Consider the following 6,000-nt stretch of genomic DNA (forward strand, 5'->3'; position numbering starts at 1 on the left):
AATTAGATGCATAGGCACGTATATATCCCTCCCCCTATTGTACCACTCCATTAAACATTCGTTGCAGTACACCGTTATAAAGCGAGATATAATCTCGCGATGCCGTAAACACCGACGAGTTAAACGAATGCGCGAATCGCATCTACCTAGAGGACGTCGTGCGGGGGCGGTGAAGGCAAGTTTAAACGTTTCACCGCCACGAGCAATGCTTACGGGCGTGGAAAGTAATTTAAGGAGCGATCAAGCTGTCGCCGGCAATGCGGCTTACATTCAACATGGCCCACGTTACGGCCGCGCGGGAGATAACCAGACGACGACGAGGACGACGACGACAATCGTGTATATATTTCCCTCTGAATAAATCGACGATCGTGCTAATAATAAGCCGCGGTCGTGCGAGGTACGCTCCCACACAGCAAATAATTATCACGAGCGTCGGGTCTGTCAGGACTACGGATTCGTTTAGACGAATTCTAATAAATTAGCTTCAAGTTAACATGTATTACATACTCAGACAGTCAGATAAATATACAGGGTGTCCCGCGTAAGACGTGCCAAAAGAAAAATATAAGTAGAATAGATAAAAATGAACAAAAATTGTAGAGGTCATTTTTCAAACAACAACGTAAAATTTCGAGATAATAATTAAAATAGTTGGGCATATCAGAGCGCGGCGATGCGGCAGGCGGGACATACGGCTCGCCGCGGCCCGCGAAAAAAATAGATTGCTCGCGGGCCTATCTTATAGGCCAAAGAGGTGGGTCTTTTGGCATATGAAAATGGATAGCTCCTTGAGTGCGTCCGTGTACGTGTGCGTTCATCCATATTCTTCGCCGGCCGCGGCGAGCCGTATGTTCCGCCTATCGCGTCTCCGCGCTGATATGCTTAACTATTTTTATTAATATCTCAAAATTTTACGTGGTTGTTTGAAAAATGACCTCTACAATTTTTGTTCAATTTTATCTATTCTATTTATATTTTTCTTTTGGCACATCTTACGCGGGACACCCTGTATATAAAACCGTAGTTTTTTCGACAAATGAGTCGTAAAATATTTTTGATAAGTTCAAAAAATGTTTTACAGTGGCGTATCAAAAATTCAATTTATCTGAGTACGTAACAAAAAGTTAATTTAAAGCTAATTTCATATTGTTATATCACGCAGTGCAATGCTACTCGAAGCATGAAACAACAGTTTTCTGGCCTACAATTGGCCATTGCACAAAAATAATGTAGTGAATATTATTCTTTTTTTACGCTGTGTTTTCTAATATATAACTTTAATAATAACGAGCTTTCTACTTGGATGATATAATTTTTGACCAAGTTATACAGTAATAATAGACATCTGTACTGCTTTTACCGTAAGGCCATTGTGCAAAATTGCGATATTCAGTTTTAAATTTCTCATAAATGCAGACAAGTCGCATGAAGCTTTAATCACGAGTGTATTCTACTATGATTAATGTTATGTTAAATTTTATATAATTTGAATATAATTTCAGGTTTCAAACACAGTTAATAAACCCGTTTAAAAACGTCTATATATGTTCCAGATATTTCAGAAGGGAAAAAGGCGCAAGGTGAAGAAAGAAGAGCAAGTGGAAAAGGGCCGGTAACAAGAGTTAAAATCGCGCGGTTAAATCGCCGACGAAAACGGAAACGGCGATGAAGATTCATCTTTCGCGGCGTTAGCCGCTGGTGTCGCGAGCACCCGCCGAGAGATAGCTACGAAGACTTTACAATTTATATTACAGCCTTGTAACGCAGAGGCCCTTCCTCGCGAGCCGTGAGATTTCCATTCGTGTGAGATTTACCGGTAAAGTTGTTGCTGTTCCACTATAAAATATTTAATTAGTTGTCTTAATGCCGCATTGCCTGCCACTTATTTCTGTCGGCTCACCGAACTTTCGTGAAATACAACGAGGCCATGCCATAGCGTAGCGTGCACGCCGCGCTAAAAAGAAATAATTAATATCCCCGTAATCATATATATGTGTAAGTGTGTGCGTACAAATATATAACCATGTACGTGTGTTTATATCTCACTTCGAGACTTTCGTTATCATTACGAGCGAATATTTACGTTCATAAGATTTTCATCCCGGCGGCGGTAGTTAGTCAAACACCCTAGTTAATTAACTTGCTTATTAAATAGTTAATTAACTTGCTTGATGTTCATCAATTTCGAAATTTGTAATTTGCTGCCGTGTACGCTGAGACGGACAGAGGTAAAGGGAGAAAGAGAAAGAGAGGGAGAGAGAGAAAAGTGATAATGATGATGATCGTGTGATAGCGATGATGGCGATGATGATGAGCGAGAGAAAAAGAAAATGCTACATCGACGACGCCACAACACGATTGCCGTAATCGCCTGAAACGTTAAAGTGGGGAGCATCGCCGCGAGCCGTCCCCTGACACGTAACGTGTACCGCGCGCGTCGCAAAATATCAACATATCGATACATCAACGCTGGCGCGCTGTTGCAGAATGCAAGATGTAATCGTCCGGAATAACGTAGCGCGTTATCAAAAATAGAACGACGAGATTAGAGCCAGGCCGCCGATTGCGCGCGGCGTAGCAATCGTGAGAACATCGTCGCGACGTTGATTGGAATTTAGTACAGAGCGATAGAGACTAGTAGCGGCTCGCGTTTCTCCAATTAAGCTGGTTCGCGGAATGTAAATCGGGTTAAGGGAATCCCCGTAGCGCGCTTCCGTCTACGGGATTCATTCGCAGGAGCGAGCACGAACACCGGCGACTCATTGTTGAGGGAACCGTTGATATTAAGCGAGGATCTCTAAGGCCACGTCGGGGACACTGCCGTGTCGGCGTTACACGCCGCTGCTACGACGAGACGGGGGTCATTAGCCGCCGCGGCGCGTCAAGGGAGAGACTCTCGCCGGGCGGCGAGAGCGTCGGGGAGGATTCACCGTTTCGCCCCGGCGCGTATCGATTGCAATGATTGGCGGCGGTAAAAAATTAGACGTCATAAAGATTGAGCTTGTTGGGATTAAGCGAGAGCGCGCGAGCAAGACGCGCCGAATAAAAACTCATCAAAGTTCGCGCCAGCCAGCGAAGTGACGCCATTAGAAGTAATTTATCATTTAAAAGTGGCGCTTTCTTGTACGTCCCGCGCCACGCTCGGCAAGCTGCGACATATGCGGTATTAACTTTCTTATGCCGGCATCCTCTTGACCCGTTTTCACCTTACGTGGCGCGACGCGGCATCCCGCGCATGCAAGCTGACTTGGCGGCCGTCACGTACGTACGTAACAGCCGCATTATAATACAGGTATTTACCTGGCACTACGTCGCCGCGCAAATAAGCTGTACGTACACCCCTTATTCGTTCCCGACTCGCGCTTTTAATCGCTCGAAAATGCACAGAGTCACGATGACGCCGGTGCACTTTCGCGGCAAGAAGTATGACTGATCGCTTATGAATTATCGTTTAATTTTGAGGACACAGCGGGCCACGTTCTTGCGCCTCGGCGATTGTTCGCCGATTCTTGAGTCTATCGTCATCAGGCGTCCGCGAGTAAAGAGACGAGTGCCCGTGTGACGCAACGCAACGCGAATTCAATTCGTTCGTCAACGCTATTTTATGGGCCGTCACACCGATCATAAGACCAGGAGCAGGCGCGAATTTCGTTTATTAACGCGACTAGAAAAGTGTTTCCCATCTAGTATAAGGACGGCCTCGCCTGGCGAGGAAATGCAAATAGCGGAGTATAATATGCGGGAGATACCGCGCGTCTTAGTTTCCCGCCGTGAAATATTTTGCCCAAGCCTGCCTGAGCGGTGTGTAATGAAACGTTGGTGTGAATCGGAACGGGCGATAAAGCTAAATACGCCGGGGCGAAAATGCATTTTCGCGAATGCCATATCGCGCGCGGAATCGCCAGCGCACCGTCGCGAATTTTATGCGTTCCGTAGGGAGGCTATGGCGAGAAAGAGAGAGAGAAAGAGAGAGAGAGAGCCGGCGAATGTAAATAATAATAATAATGTAAGCAGCGCGCGAGCAAACGTTGCCGCGATAATCTACACACGCGACGCGGGACAAAATAAATCTTGGTGAACAGCTCCGCGATTTTTCGACGCACTTGTCCTGAACGAAGTGAATAAAGCGCGCGTATAAATAAAAACCAAACGTGATTCTCCGTGACGTCGCGCTTCTGCGACAACGGTATCGCGGAGCGACGCAAGGGAATCGCGCGTCGTGTTCCAATTATCATCCGGCTGTTAATCTAACTAATACACAGCGCACTGCCACTGCGCGCGCGAGCGACCGACTCTCAAAGGATCTGTGTGCTAACAAATTGCGGATAAAATCTCGTTGCGTGTCGAGGTGTTGCCTTAAAATGGACGCAAATTAAAAGCCCTGGCAGAATGGTCAGGAAGCGTTGCCACAAGCTCGCCCGCACGCACGCACGCACGCACGCACGCACGCACGCACGCATATACGCGAAATAATTACATGCGATTACAGCTCTAACGCGCCACGTTGAAATATGCGACGTTATCGGGAAATATATGTAAATCGGTGCTATCGATTCGAAGCGAAGGGAGACACGCGGATGCGCTAATAAACGCGCGCGAGCGCGCACTGTCGTATCAATTATCAATCAACGTCAACGGTCGATCTTACTTTTTCTCTCGGCAGCGGCGCCAAGTGCCAAAAAATATCATTCCGCTGCTAAGAAAAGGTGATTGCTCCTTCCTCCTTTTGAGTGATGGTTATAATCAACAAACAATATTTTCTTGATAATAACCTTAAAATCCACTCATCAGAAATTTTAGAAAAGCTCATTATCGTATGCTCGAAAGGAGAATTTATTCTCTTTGCGAGAAGATTAAAGAACTTTATCGCACAGGAAAAGTTGGCTCGACTCTATGCAACGAGCAAAACGAATTTTTCTTCGAATTTAATATTCTCGATTAAAATACTAAATTTACTAGGATTCAGAGTGTTTTTAAAAAATTTGATGCTTGCAATGGACTTGTGATAGATTTACAGATATATACGAACTCGTGAAATATTTGAGATAAATACCATTTATATTTGAGTGCAGTATATATTTTTCTGCATTTCGCCGCAGTGCTGGTTTTTCGAATTTCCGTCTCTTACTTTTCGCCTATGTACACTCTCTTTCTCTCTCTCTCTTTCTCTAATTCTTTCTTGTCGAATTATTTTCTTTGGTCTACTTCATGCGAGCAAAATCTGGCACCGCCGAAAAATTGCAGTTTCTTCCTTCGTGGCATGTTTCGTCGCGAAGAGAAGGAAGTCTCTCTCTCTCTCTCTCTCTCTCTCTTTCTCTCTCTCTCCCCCCTCTATTCTCTCTACTGCAGACTATAACACGACTGTTCTTCCCACCCTTCGTTTTACCCTCATTGGCGCATTAAGCGGCTAAATTATACAATGATTTATTTCCTCCGGAGTCATACTCACGATTCGTCCGAATCACGCCGTTATCACTGCGAAGCAGAAGCTGTTCCGCGGCGGCGGCGATGGCGGCGGCATTTCGGAATATCGCTTCGAGTAGCACTGGTAGTGGTAGCGGTAGCAGTGGTGGTATTCACTCATTCACGGTCGGCCAGGATGCGTATCCTGTCAGACAGCGCGGCGCATCTGCGGAATCGGAACGCTACGGAGTATTGCTCAGCCGAGAGTAATCGTGCGCGTCACACTTCGATGTGTCGAGGCAATTCCTATGCACCAGCGATTCGCGATTCTACGCGTCTCGCCAACCGCTCGTTTAGAGGCCGCACGATTCGTCCGCTAAGCTTTCCGTACACGGATTATCGCGTTCTTATTCGCAAGCAAGCCGTGGAGAGTATTCGCGCGCGTGGAGAGACGTTTATTCCGCACGTTGTTTCTCGTGCAAATACTCGCGCAATTAAAGGAGAAAATTATATCAACTGTGCCCTCTCTCTTTCTCTCTCTCTCTCTCTCTCTCTCTCTCTCTCTCTCTCTCTCTCTCTCTCTCTCTCTCTCTC

At 46.0% G+C, this 6,000-nt stretch overlaps 1 protein-coding gene across 5 annotated transcripts in view; it reads right to left on the bottom strand.

Annotated features, from left to right (window-relative positions):
• Window positions 1-6,000, bottom strand: part of LOC116842222 (immunoglobulin superfamily member 10-like) — a 155,808-nt gene that overhangs the window by 137,013 nt on the left and 12,795 nt on the right. For 4 of the 5 annotated variants that reach the window (XM_032811118.1, XM_032811117.1, XM_032811114.1 and 1 more), the window contains exon 2: window positions 5,453-5,632. The exons of the other annotated variant lie outside the window; for it this stretch is intronic. The gene's annotated coding sequence lies outside the window, so the exon portion shown is untranslated. The remainder of the gene's footprint in view (window positions 1-5,452; window positions 5,633-6,000) is intronic. 5 annotated transcript variants of the gene reach the window in all.

The sequence above is a fragment of the Odontomachus brunneus genome, unplaced genomic scaffold (genome assembly GCF_010583005.1).
Source record: "Odontomachus brunneus isolate Ranch 3 - 2012 unplaced genomic scaffold, Obru_v1 Obru_scaffold_023, whole genome shotgun sequence".
Taxonomy (NCBI): domain Eukaryota; kingdom Metazoa; phylum Arthropoda; class Insecta; order Hymenoptera; family Formicidae; genus Odontomachus; species Odontomachus brunneus.